This window comes from Lithobates pipiens, unplaced genomic scaffold (assembly GCF_037356315.1).
Source record: "Lithobates pipiens isolate NorthernLeopardFrog02 unplaced genomic scaffold, aLitPip1_a1.2 Scaffold_28, whole genome shotgun sequence".
In the NCBI taxonomy this organism is placed as follows: domain Eukaryota; kingdom Metazoa; phylum Chordata; class Amphibia; order Anura; family Ranidae; genus Lithobates; species Lithobates pipiens.
Window position 1 is genome coordinate 161,095,446 of NW_027507789.1, and position 14,675 is coordinate 161,110,120.

Here is a 14,675-nt window from a genome sequence, read left to right on the forward strand (position 1 = left end):
CAAAAATTGTACTTAAACGCCCCTGTTAAACAGGGGCAGAAAAATTGGGCCTTAGGCACTGGTGCCATCACACTGCAACCTCTGCCATATACTCTAGTTTTATTGCAGGAATTAGCCCTGCTGCAAAGCATTGCATCAAAAATTGTACTTAAACGCCCCTGTTAAACAGGGGCAGAAAAATTGGGCCTTAGGCACTGGTGCCATCACACTGCAACCTCTGCCATATACTCTAGTTTTATTGCAGGAATTAGCCCTGCTGCAAAGCATTGCATCAAAAATTGTACTTAAACGCCCCTGTTAAACAGGGGCAGAACAATTGGGCCTTAGGCACTGGTGCCATCACACTGCAACCTCTGCCATATACTCTAGTTTTATTGCAGGAATTAGCCCTGCTGCAAAGCATTGCATCAAAAATTGTACTTAAACGCCCCTGTTAAACAGGGGCAGAAAAATTGGGCCTTAGGCACTGGTGCCATCACACTGCAACCTCTGCCATATACTCTAGTTTTATTGCAGGAATTAGCCCTGCTGCAAAGCATTGCATCAAAAATTGTACTTAAACGCCCCTGTTAAACAGGGGCAGAAAAATTGGGCCTTAGGCACTGGTGCCATCACACTGCAACCTCTGCCATATACTCTAGTTTTATTGCAGGAATTAGCCCTGCTGCAAAGCATTGCATCAAAAATTGTACTTAAACGCCCCTGTTAAACAGGGGCAGAAAAATTGGGCCTTAGGCACTGGTGCCATCACACTGCAACCTCTGCCATATACTCTAGTTTTATTGCAGGAATTAGCCCTGCTGCAAAGCATTGCATCAAAAATTGTACTTAAACGCCCCTGTTAAACAGGGGCAGAAAAATTGGGCCTTAGGCACTGGTGCCATCACACTGCAACCTCTGCCATATACTCTAGTTTTATTGCAGGAATTAGCCCTGCTGCAAAGCATTGCATCAAAAATTGTACTTAAACGCCCCTGTTAAACAGGGGCAGAAAAATTGGGCTGCTGGCATCACCCAGAACCAAAAATGTTCTTCCAACATATCAGCGGAGGAGGAAGAGGATAGACAATCAACATAACAGGACAGTCACTCAGCATCAGCATAGGCAGTCTTGAAGGGATGTGGTATTTCAAAAAAAATTATTCGGTTACATCAGCTTCAGGTGCTTGGTAGCTGTGGATGATCCAAGACTGATTCATCTTGATGAAGGTCAGTCGATCAACTGATTCGGTGGACAGGCGCACCCTGTGATCGGTAACGAAGCCACCAGCAGCACTGAAGGTGCGTTCCGAAAGAACGCTGGATGCAGGACAGGCCAGTAGCTCAATTGCATACTGTGCAAGCTCTGGCCAGTGATCCATCCTCAAGACCCAGTAAGCCAGAGGATTTTCAGTGGGAAAGGTGTCCAAGTCTGACCTTGCCCCTAGGTATTCCTGCACCATGTAAATTAGACGCTGGCGATGGGTGCTGGAACCAATCATACCTTGGGGCTGCGGACTAAAAAATTGACTGAAAGCATCAGTCAGACGGCCACCTTCTCCACCGCTCCTTCTGACTGATGCCTCAGCAACACGTTGTCCAGGACCATGAGTTTGTGACCTCCCAGTCTCTGGGAACGCGTTGCACAGAGCTTTCTGCAAGGCCTCCCGGAGATGTCTCATCCTCTGCTCCCTCTGCGATGGCAAGATAAGGTCGGCAACCTTACCCTTGTACCGTGGATCAAGGAGAGTGGCCAGCCAGTAATGGTCCCTCTCCTTGATCCGAAGAATACGAGGATCCTTCCGCAGGCTTTGCAGGATCAGGGAGGCCATGCAGCGTAGGTTAGCTGAGGCATTCGGTCCGGAGTCCTCTGGGTCACTAAGGACAACATGATCCGCAGCTACCTCCTCCCAGCCACGTACAAGTCCACGTGTTTCTTGGGACTGTAAATCATCCCTATAAGACTGCTGCTGCTGCTGATGCTGAGTGCCAGCCTCCACCTCCATGCTGACACAATCATCATCCTCCTCCTCTTCCTCCTCCTCACCCTCTTCCTGTGTGATGGGTGGCACAGCAGGAACACTGTCTGGATAAAGGGGGCCTTGAGAGGCAAGGAAGTCCTCCTCTTCCTGCCTCTGTTCTGCCTCAAGTGCCCTGTCCATTATTCCACGCAGCGTATGCTCCAAGAGGTGGACAAGAGGTACAGTGTCACTGATGCATGCACTGTCACTGCTCACCATCCTTGTGGCCTCCTCAAACGGTGACAGGACAGTGCATGCATCCCTGATCATGCCCCACTGGCGTGGTGAGAAAAAACCAAGCTCCCCTGACCCTGTCCTGGTGCCGTAGTCGCACAGGTACTCATTGATGGCCCTCTGCTGCGTGTGCAGCCGCTGCAGCATGGCCAATGTTGAGTTCCATCTGGTGGGCATGTCACATATAAGGCGGTTCTTGGGCAGGTTCAACTCCTTTTGGAGCTCAGCCAGCCGAGCACAGGCATTAAATGATCGGCGGAAATGCACACAGACTCTCCTGGCCTGTTTCAGGACATCCTGTAAGCCGGGGTACCTGCCCAAGAACCGCTGCACCACCAGGTTAAGGACGTGAGCTACACAGGGCACATGGGTCAGTTGTCCCTGTCGGAGGGCGGAGAGGAGGTTGGTGCCATTGTCGCAAACCACCATTCCTGGCTTAAGCTGGCGTGGCGTCAACCACCTCTCGGCCTGCCCCTGCAGAGCTGACAAAACATCCGCCCCAGTGTGGCTCCTGTCCCCCAAACAAACCAGCGCAAGCACGGCATGGCATCGTTTTGCCTGCGTACTTGCGTAGCCCCTGCAACGCCTACGGAGCACCACTGGTTCTGAGGACAGAGCACTGGAAGAGGCCATGGAGGAAGAAGAAGAGGAGGGGGTGGAGGAGAGAGGTGTGTCACAACCAATAGTAGCATTTTGGAGGCGTGGTGGCGGAACAACCTCCAACACTACTGCACCTTGTCCTGCATCCTTCCCAGCAGCCAGAAGAGTGACCCAATGGGCCGTGAAAGACAGGTAACGTCCCTGTCCATGCCTGCTGGACCATGAGTCAGCGGTAATATGCACCTTACCGCTGACCGCCCTGTCCAGCGAGGCAAGGACATTGCCTTCCACATGCCGGTAGAGAGCCGGAATCGCCTTCCGTGAGAAAAAGTGGCGTTTGGGGACCTGCCACTGAGGAACCGCACATTGTACAAACTCACGGAAGGGGGCCGAGTCTACCAACTGAAAAGGCAGCAGTTGAAGTGCTAGCAATTTAGCCAAGCTAGCATTCAACCGCTGGGCATGTGGATGGCTGGGAGTAAATTTCTTCCGCCGGTCCAGCAGCTGGGGCAGGGACATTTGCCTGCTATAATCGGACGTGGATGTACAACTAGCAGAGTTCCCGGAAGCACTTGGCTGTGACACACCTAATTCTACACCTTCATTCCTCTCAGAGCAGGTTTCAGAGAGGACTGAAGGTCTAGTGGGGTTGGAGATGCCAGCTGATGAGGAGCAAGGAGAGGTCCGCTTTGTTCTTTGGTGTAGGTCTTTGAGGTATGCTTGCCAACGAGCTGCATGGCAGGTCAACATATGTCTGGTCAAGCATGTGGTGCCCAAGCGGCTGATGTTTTGGCCACGTGAGATACGCTTGAGACATATGTTGCAAATAGCAGCGGTGCGATCTGATGCACTCGTCTCAAAAAAGGCCCACACCAAAGAACTTTTAGAATAACGCGCAGAGGAAGCGCTCTGCGCAGGCGGAGCTCTGCGGTGTGATTCAGTCGGTGTGCTGCCCCTAAGCTGGCCCCCGGAGGGCATCCTGCCTCGTTGGACATGTGCCTCCTCCTCCTCCTCCTCCTCCTCCCTCCATCCAGGCACCCACGTGGAGTCAGTGCCCTCATCATCCCCTCCCTCTTCATCGCTGTAGCAAACCTGGCAGTATGCTGCAGCTTGTGGAACATGACTGCCAGATTGCTGTGCTTCTTGAGCATCCTCTCTCTCTGCGCTCACGCTACTGCCTTCCTCTAGCTGAGTGTCATCATCAGAGCCCACCAAACACTGGGCATCCTCCTGGAGCATGTACCCAACACTGTGCTCAAAGAGTTCAGGAGACTCCTCAGGAGGACGTGGTGGGTCTAGGGAAGGAGTCACTGATGATGACATTGAGAGGAGGGACGACGATGTGTTGGCAGCTGCTTTTCTACTACCCTGAGACTGGGTGAGAGAGGATGAGGAGGATGAAGAGGGCTTGGTCATCCACTCTACCAAGTCGTTGGCATGTTGTGGTTCAACATGTCCAGCTGCAGAAAAGAAGGACAAGCATGTCCCATGGCCACGTGCTGATGACAATGCACCGCGTCCACGACCAGCACTGTTGTCTCTAGACACAGAGCCTGCTTGCCCTCTTTTATCGGCTCGCGCCTGTCTGCCTCTCCTTGCTGGCCTTCCAGACATGGTAATGGCCTGAAGGGAGTTGGGTAAAACAGTAGTTGGGTAGTTTATATTGTGCTGGAGGCACACAACACCCACTAACTCCTGCAGATGCCTTTTTTTATAGAACAGCAGAGTTAAAGGGGTATATACAGATGTATACTGTGCTGTGCTGGAAGCACACACAACTTCCAATAACTCCTGCAGATGACAATCGGGCCCAAATAGAGAACAGCTATGTAGGTGGATTATAGCGGTATGTACTGGGTACAGAGCACGCACACAGCACGCACTATCTCCTGAGTGACACTACTGACTGCAAGCTCTATTGTTAAAGATGGACCACTAGCTATATAGGTGAGGTGAATATCACGGTGTATACTGCGGTCAGGGCACGCAGACAATAACCAGAAAACAGCAGAGTTAAAGGGGTATATACAGATGTATACTGTGCTGTGCTGGAAGCACACACAACTTCCAATAACTCCTGCAGATGACAATCGGGCCCAAATAGAGAACAGCTATGTAGGTGGATTATAGCGGTATGTACTGGGTACAGAGCACGCACACAGCACGCACTATCTCCTGAGTGACACTACTGACTGCAAGCTCTATTGTTAAAGATGGACCACTAGCTATATAGGTGAGGTGAATATCACGGTGTATACTGCGGTCAGGGCACGCAGACAATAACCAGAAAACAGCAGAGTTAAAGGGGTATATACAGATGTATACTGTGCTGTGCTGGAAGCACACACAACTTCCAATAACTCCTGCAGATGACAATCGGGCCCAAATAGAGAACAGCTATGTAGGTGGATTATAGCGGTATGTACTGGGTACAGAGCATGCACACAGCACTCACTATCTCCTGAGTGACACTACTGACTGCAAGCTCTATTGTTAAAGATGGACCACTAGCTATATAGGTGAGGTGAATATCACGGTGTATACTGCGGTCAGGGCACGCAGACAATAACCAGAAAACAGCAGGGTTAAAGGGGTATATACAGATGTATACTGTGCTGTGCTGGAAGCACACACAACTTCCAATAACTCCTGCAGATGACAATCGGGCCCAAATAGAGAACAGCTATGTAGGTGGATTATCGCGGTATGTACTGGGTACAGAGCACGCAGACAGCACGCACTATCTCCTGAGTGACACTACTGACTGCAAGCTCTATTGTTAAAGATGGACCACTAGCTATATAGGTGAGGTGAATATCACGGTGTATACTGCGGTCAGGGCACGCAGACAATAACCAGAAAACAGCAGAGTTAAAGGGGTATATACAGATGTATACTGTGCTGTGCTGGAAGCACACACAACTTCCAATAACTCCTGCAGATGACAATCGGGCCCAAATAGAGAACAGCTATGTAGGTGGATTATAGCGGTATGTACTGGGTACAGAGCACGCACACAGCACGCACTATCTCCTGAGTGACACTACTGACTGCAAGCTCTATTGTTAAAGATGGACCACTAGCTATATAGGTGAGGTGAATATCACGGTGTATACTGCGGTCAGGGCACGCAGACAATAACCAGAAAACAGCAGAGTTAAAGGGGTATATACAGATGTATACTGTGCTGTGCTGGAAGCACACACAACTTCCAATAACTCCTGCAGATGACAATCGGGCCCAAATAGAGAACAGCTATGTAGGTGGATTATAGCGGTATGTACTGGGTACAGAGCACGCACACAGCACGCACTATCTCCTGAGTGACACTACTGACTGCAAGCTCTATTGTTAAAGATGGACCACTAGCTATATAGGTGAGGTGAATATCACGGTGTATACTGCGGTCAGGGCACGCAGACAATAACCAGAAAACAGCAGAGTTAAAGGGGTATATACAGATGTATACTGTGCTGTGCTGGAAGCACACACAACTTCCAATAACTCCTGCAGATGACAATCGGGCCCAAATAGAGAACAGCTATGTAGGTGGATTATAGCGGTATGTACTGGGTACAGAGCACGCACACAGCACGCACTAACACTACTGACTGCAAGCTCTATTATTAAAGCTAGATCACTAGCTATATAGGTGAGGTGAATATAGTGGTGTATACTGCGGTCAGGGCACAGACAGTAACCACTACACAAGAGCAAGATAGTAAATCAGCCAAAAACGATTGGTGTGTAACTGTGTTGAAGGTACACAGAACACCCACTGCTTCAGACGCCAACACACTGCACGAGGCCGCCTTAATGGCGGCCTTATATAGTGTGGGGCGTGCACTACACAGCCTGAGCTATGATTGGCCACAGGCAGGATGCCTGTGGCCAACCATGGCTCTCCTCGCTGCTGGCGCTGCGATTGGCCAAGCATGCGGGGTCACAGTGCATGCTTGGCCAATCGTGAGACAGCAATGCATTGCGCCATCGCAGTGCATTGTGGGCCACACGAATTTTGCCGCGAACGGCCCAAACGTTCGGAATTCGGCGAACGCACGAACGACCGATGTTCGAGTCGAACATGCGTTCGACTCGAACACGAAGCTCATCCCTAGTGAAATACAACCAATGATGGTTTATTGAAAAAAATTTTCGATGAACAGAACTAAAAATATAAAATCACGTGATACATAAAAAATAGCAATGTGGGGAGCAGACAACTGCTAGCCCTACGCGTTTTGACCTCAAAGTCTTCAACAGGGTCTGTTTACCCTGACAGATCTCCATTCTGTCTCTGTGTAGAGCGATCGTTGGTGCCCAGCTGTCATTGTGACCGCCAGGCATGCGCATTTGCTCCGGTGTCCCACGCGCCCCCTAGTGGTCAAAAGACGAACCGACATACAGTTACGTCCTCTTCTCTTCTCTTCTTACTTGCGATGTTGACATGACACTCTCTCTGGCCGCAATGGCAGGAACGCGTTGTGCAGCGACTTATATAGGGACAAGGGGCGGGGTCACTATGGCCCTGCCTCCTTATGATGTCACAGTCCCAGCATCAGTCGGGACTGTGACATCATACGGGGTGGAGTCACCATGTAACATCACCCAGTGACCCCGCCCCTTATCCCCATATAAGTCGCCGCACAACGCATCCCTGCCATTGTGGCCAGAGAGAGCGTTGTGTCAACATCGCAAGAAGAGAAGAGAAGAAGGTGACAGCGACAGAAGACCGGGCCAATGCTAGTAAAAGAGCTGGAAGAAGAAAGCGGAGGCCCGGCAGAAGAACTGAAGAAGGGGACAAGACCCCCGAAGAGCGGGACAAGACCCCGAAGTTGGAAGAAGACCCCCGGATGGCGGCGACTACGAAGAAGAAAGCCGGGCTCCTCCTCTAGTCAAAGAGCTAGCAAAAGAGCAGAAGATAGCGGAGGAGTCCGGCGAGAAGACCCCCAAGACAGAAGACCACCGGAGCTGTCTAATAAATTATTTTAAAAACTTGTGTTGTTTTTTTATTTACACTTTTTTTCACCAGGTGAATGGGTAGGGGTAACATGTACCCCATACTCATTCACATAGGGTGGGGGGGGCGGTATCTGGGGGCCCCCTTATTAAAGTGGGCTCCTGGATTCCGATAAGCCCCCCGCCCACAGACCCTGACAACCAACGACCAGGGTTGGCCCTTGTCCTCATTAACATGGGGACAAGGTGCTTTGGGGTGGGGAGTCATAGGGCACCCCTTCCCCAAAGCACCCATGTTGAGGGCACGCGGCCTGGTACGGCTCGGGGGGGGGAGCGCTCACTCATCCCCACCCCCTTTCCTGACCGGCCAGGCCTGATATTGACTTGGGAGGGACTCCCACGCCATTTTTTTCGGCATAGGGCCTCCCCTTTAAGTCCATACCAGGTAACGGGGCTAGCGAGGCAGCAACATTGACTTCCTGCGCTAGTCCCGGCTACCTGGAGCTGCTTTCAAAATGAACGGACTTTACTCCGTGTGTGGACAAGTCCGTTCATTTCAAATTTCAAAAGTCCGGTCGTGTGTGGGCAGATCCGATCGTTTGGAAAGTCCAGCGGACCTCGGCTGCAAAGTCTGGCGGTTTGTCCGCCGTCCGATCGTGTGTACGTGGCATTGGAAAACCTGAAGGTGGTGCTTGGTTTTTGGGGTCCTGTAACTGGCCAGACTCCCAAAAAGTCTCATGCAGGTTTCCCTGTACTCAGGAGAAGCAGCAAAATGTATTTTGGGGTGTAATTTCACATATGCCCATGGCATGTTTGAGCAATATATAATTTAATGACAACATTGTGCAAAAAAAAAAAAAAGTTTGTAATTTTCCTGAAACTCGTGGCAAAATCAAAAATATTCCATTGACTCAATCTGCCTATGAGCAAATATCTTGGGGTGTCTACTTTCCAAAAAGGGGTCATTTGGGGGGTTGAACTGTTCAAGCTTTTTATGCACAATACTTAGAAGCTTATGTCACACATCACCCACTCTTCTATCCACTTCTAAAGCCCTTTCTGACACTTTTTGTTTATATGAAAAATTATTATTTTTTTTTGCTAGAAAATTACTTTGAACCCCCAAACATTATATATTTTTTTAAAGCAAAGGCCCTACAGATAAAAATGGTGGGTGTTGGAATTTTTGTTTTTCACACAGTATTTGCGCAGCTTTTTTTCAAACGCAATTCTTTTGGGAAAAAACACTTTTTTAAATTGTAATGCAATAAAACACACTATATTTTATATGAAATAAAAAAAGATGATCTTATGGCAAGTACACGGATACCAAACACTACATGCTTTAACCACCTGCCTACTGGGCACTTACACCCCCTTCCTGCCCAAGCCATTTTTCAGCTTTCAGCGCTGTCGCACTTTGAATGACAATTGCGTGGTCGTGCTACACTGTACCCAAACAATTTATTTATTATTTTCTTCGCACAAATAGAGCTTTCTTTTGGTGGTATTTAATCACTGCTGGGTTTTTTATTTTTTACAAAAAAAGACCAAAAATGTTGAAAAAAAAGACTTGAAAAAAGACTTTCATTTTGTAACTAAGTAATTTTTCACCTTCACTGATGTGCGCTGATGAGGTGGCAATGATGGGCACTGATAGGCTGAACTGGTGGGCATTAATGAGGTGGGGCTTATAGGCACTGATGAGGCAGCACTTATGGGCGCTCATTAGGTGGCACTGATGAGGAGGCACTAATATGCCGCACTTATGGGCACTGATAGGTGGCACTGATGAGTACTGATAGGCGACACTGATGGGCACTTTTAAGTGGCACTGATGGGCACTAATAGGGGGCACTGGTGGGCACTGATAAGCGGCACTTGTGGGCACTGATAGGTGGCATGGATAGGCGGTACTGATGGGCACTGATGGGCATTGATGGGTGGCACTGATGGGTGGCACTGATGGCCATTACTGATGGGTATTGATGGACATTGATTGGAAGCACTGATAGGCTGCACTGATTGCCAACACTGACTGGCATTGCAAATGGGCACTGTTTGGTGGCACTTGTGGGCAGTGGTGGGCACTGATTGTTGCCACTGGTGGGCACTGATAGCTGCCATTGGTGGGCAATGGTGGGCACTGATTTGTGACACTGTTGATCAGTGCCCTGATTACATTCCCCTGCGTGGAGATGTGCCACTGATTGGCTCTCCTCGCCACACACTCTGTCAGTGTGAGGCAAGGAGAGCCAATTACTGGCATCTCCGTGTTAACATGTGACTGGCTGTGATTGGATACAGCCGGGCACATGGTTAAAGAGGCACGGACGTGGGTCTTTACAGAATTCGGGGTCGCGCCCTGTCCTAGCAGGTGCGCAAGAGTGGCCCTTCTGGGGCGCCATCATATGACGTTGTCCCAGAATGAGAGCCACACTGCCCCGTCATCATTTAACGGTGGGCAGCAAGCAGTTAAAATTGCACACTAATTTGCAGCGGGGACATATTACATACATTTTTAAAAGCCTTTAAAATCCTTTACAGGTTACCACTTTAGATTTACAGATGAGGTCTACTGCTAAAATTACTTCTCTCAATCTGACCTTTGTGGTGTTACCTCACATGCATGATGCAATTGCTGTTTAAATATGACACCAGCTGGTTTCTAACAGTATTGCTTAATATAGTTCATTAAAAACAGCTAATTGGTTTGCTCGGGGGGCGTGACCGGATGTCAGGGTGAGAGGTCGCGGCGGGCTCAGACCTACCGCTCGCTCCAGAGACTAATGCTGCCAAGGTAGTGTGGAGGAGGAGGAGGGAAGGAGAAGCCGAGCGTTGAGGAGCCGAAACGAGGGGACGCTGTGAAGCTGTGACACCACGAAAGCGAGAGTAACGGTACACTCGGTTGACCGAACGGCGTAACAGTGGAGATATGTGGAGGTCGCCATAGGAAGCTCTCCCATAGAGGAACATCGATCCCCACGTAAGAAACCCTGTGAGAGAGGGACTCAAAGCGAAGGGAGGGATTGAGCGATACCCCCCCCCCCCCCCCCCCCCCCCGGTGGAAGAGACGTAAGACCCGAAGGTATGACTAGGAAAAGGGGGGTGGAGGAGGCGACCACACATAATGGATCACAAACATTACGTAGTTCCAAAGATAAGGCTGGCCACTCGACCGGGCTGACAGGCGTTGCTGCTGCTGCCGCCGCTTCTAAACTGGAGCGATATGCCCATACGCCTAATCAGACCCCAAACCAAACACCTAAAAAGAACGTGCAAGTCGGAGAGGGGCGACCGCAGAGTACTGCAGCCGTGCAAACGGTCGGAAGGAAAAGCCAGGGCTTGACGACCGAAATAGAGCCGACAAGTTTAAACAAAGCAATATGTGTGGCAGTCCGGTCGGACACTACGGGTGTAATGGGTGGAATATCGGAAGCACAAGCGTCCGTGAGTAATCTCTCCTTGGAGAGGGGGACCGGACGAGACACTGAGATAAGTATAGAAGGAGAAATTTGGGCAAAAGGTAAAGAACCATCACTAAAAGAAATTCTTTCTGCGGTGAATACATGTAAATTATCATTGGATGATGTATCAGACCAATTAAAGCAGATAAGAGAAGATGGGATAAATCTTAAAAATGAAGTACAGAAAACTGCGGCCCGTATATCAGATATGGAGGAGAGAGTCAGCCAGGTGGAGGATGAAGTACTCCCGTTGAAACAGGAGATGCAAATGATGAAGGGCCAGTTAAATTTGTGTATGGTTAAAATGGACAATATGGAAAATATTATACGCAGGAAAAATAGCAGAGTTTTAGGTGTCCCGGAGAAAAGTGAAGGCAGTAATCTTGCTGAATTTATGGAAATATGGATAAAGGATAAAGTAGGGAGTGAGAAGCTATCAAGATTTTTTGCAATTGAAAGGGCGTATAGAATTCCGTTTAGGATGGTGGAAGGAAGAAGTCATCCTAGACCTATAATCATCCAATTGCTGTCCTATAGAGATAAAGTTGTTATCCTTCAAAGAGCAAGAGAACTGCGTAACCTTGAATATAATGGGACAAAGATTTCATTGTATCCGGATTTTTCCCCAGAGCTGCAAGGACAGAGAGCCAAGTTCATAGAGTGCAAAAAGAAATTGCAGAGTCTTAAAGTGAACTATGCATTGCTTTATCCGGCAAAGTTGAGGGTATCAGCATTTGGGGAAAACACATTTTTTAATAGTCCAGAAGAAGTTAAGTCGTGGTTGGAGGAAAATGAATGTCTGCTGCAACAGAGGGGAATGCTGTAATATGAAAACAGAAAGAAAATGGACATTTTATTTATTTTCCCTTTTTTTTTTTTTTTTTTCTCTTTTTTTTTTTTCCTGGACTAAGAGGGAATGCCCCCATATTGCTCTGTTTGTCTCCCTCCCTCTCTTCTTCCCCCCTTCCCCCCTTTTTTTTTTTTTTTTCTCTCTCTTGGCAGTAATTTGGACTATTTTTTGTTATAGAAATAAGAGTTATGGGAGTGGGTGGGTAGGGTGAGTAGGTGGGGAGGATATATCACCCTGGGAGGTAAAAACGGTCATGTTGGAAGCCCCTTAGAAGGGCCCCAAGTGGGGCATGGGAGGGTTGGGGAGGGGAAAGAAAAAAGGGATGGGGAGTATGAATGGATGAATGATAACGAGAGAAAGGAGGTTGAAAGGATAGGAAAGGATATAGGTAGGCATGGTAAAGGATTATTAATTGCACAAAAAAAAATATATTTAAGTATAAAGTTGATGGGTGAAATTGCATTTGAATACGGTGGTCAGGAAAAAGGGCACAAGAAAATGAAACTAAGAGAGGCACAAGGAAATAATATTGCTTAATTTATATAAAATGTGTGTATAATGTGCATAAGAAATATGGTAAATATGAGATACAAAATATGTGTGGGATTAAAATCTTGGAGCACTGGGAAAAAAGAAATAAGCGAGGGGGAGAGCACGTGTGAAAACACAGAGAAAGCACGTAGAATGGAGAATAAAAGTATGATATTGTGATTTAGGTTTTAAATATGGGAGTAAGTAGTAAGGTAGGGAACTTCACTAAAAAGGTTAAAATTTGTTCTTGGAATATACGGGGGGTGAAGGAACAGCTGAAGAGACGTGCGTTATTTTCCATGGGGAATATGGGTAATTATGGGATGCTCTGTTTGCAGGAGACCCACCTGGACCGTGATACAATCAGTGTGCTAAGACACAGAAAATATAGGATACAATATCACTCTACATACACTTCCTACTCAAGGGGAGTGAGTGTCTTAATAGATCCTGGGTCGGGCCTAACCTGCAGGCAGAGCATCGTAGATGTTAAAGGGAGATATGTGTTCCTTTTTTGTGGTATAGAAGATAGAGTATGTGTGATTGCAACTGTGTATATCCCACCACCATTTAATGCAGAAATATTACATGAACTGCTGAAGTTTATAAAGGATAAGCCCGGAATCCCAGTCATAATAGCAGGGGACTTCAATATGATAATGGATCAAAAAATAGATAGGTTCCCACAGAAGGTCGGTAGTAGGGAGGGACCTAATGGGTTGTTATTTCAATTCTGTGAAGAAACGGGTTTTGTGGATATATGGAGAAGGTGGAACCCCTTAAAAAAACAGTATTCTTGTCACTCTAAGACGTACTCCACCTTGTCCAGGATCGATATGGTGCTGTGTAATGAAGAGGCGCTGGGGATGGTGGAGAAAGTGGAGTACGAGCCAAGGGGAATTTCGGACCATTCACCGGTAATGTTTTTAATGACAATAGGGAGAGGATGTAGTAGAAGGGAATGGAAGATAAACCCATTTTGGTTAGAACTAATGGATAACATGGAGGGGGTAAAAGAAAATCTAAAAGAATTTTTGAGCATAAATGTGGGATCTACGTCCCTGGGAATAATGTGGGATACTTTGAAAGCCTTCTTAAGGGGGGAACTAATAAAAAAGATATCGCAGATTAAGAAGAATGGGGTAGCAAAGGAAATAGAAGCAAAAGAAAGGATAAGGAAGTCAGAAGAGAGGTATATAAGGGCCCCCTCAGAAGAAAGTTCCAAGGAATGGGAGAAAAATCAGGTAGAATATAAAAGACTTATATGGGAGAAAGAAGAGAAGAAAAGGCAGTTCCAGAGGCAGTCCTTCTTTGGCGAAGGGGAACAAGTGGGGAGGGTATTGTCAATGATTGCTAAATCAAATAGTTCGTCCCCAATAATACCGGCGATATTGGACAGGGAGGGAGGTATGAGGAAGTCAACACCTGAAATAGTGGAAGAGTTTAGAAAATATTATGAGGAACTATATAAAGTTTCAAACTCTGAAGTAGAGGGGGAGATGCAGGAATTTTTTGGGAAAATAACATTACCCAGGCTGTCGGAGGAAGATAGGGAGGGTTTGGAAGCACCATTGACCCTGGAGGAGCTGCAAAAAGTAACAGCAGAAATGACAAATCAGAAAGCACCAGGTCCGGATGGACTGCCGATAGAGATTTATAAAAAATTTGGGGAGATACTTTTACCGGCTCTCCTACAGGTGTTCAATGGCGCTTTTGAAGCGGGACAGCTGCCGCAATCAATGATGGAGGCCACAGTGGTGGTCCTAGCAAAAGAAGGGAAAAACCAATTGGAGACCGCATCATATAGACCTATATCGTTACTGTGTTCAGATGTTAAAATTTTGGCAAAAGTACTTGCAACAAGGGTAAAAAACATAATACCAAAACTAATACATCAGGACCAAACTGGGTTTATCCCAGGGCGGTCCACAAATATGAATGTGAGACGCACCTATTTAAACATTCAGATTCCTTCAGAAAACAAAGGGAATAGAGCAGTTATGTCCTTAGATGCAAAAAAAGCCTTCGATAGTG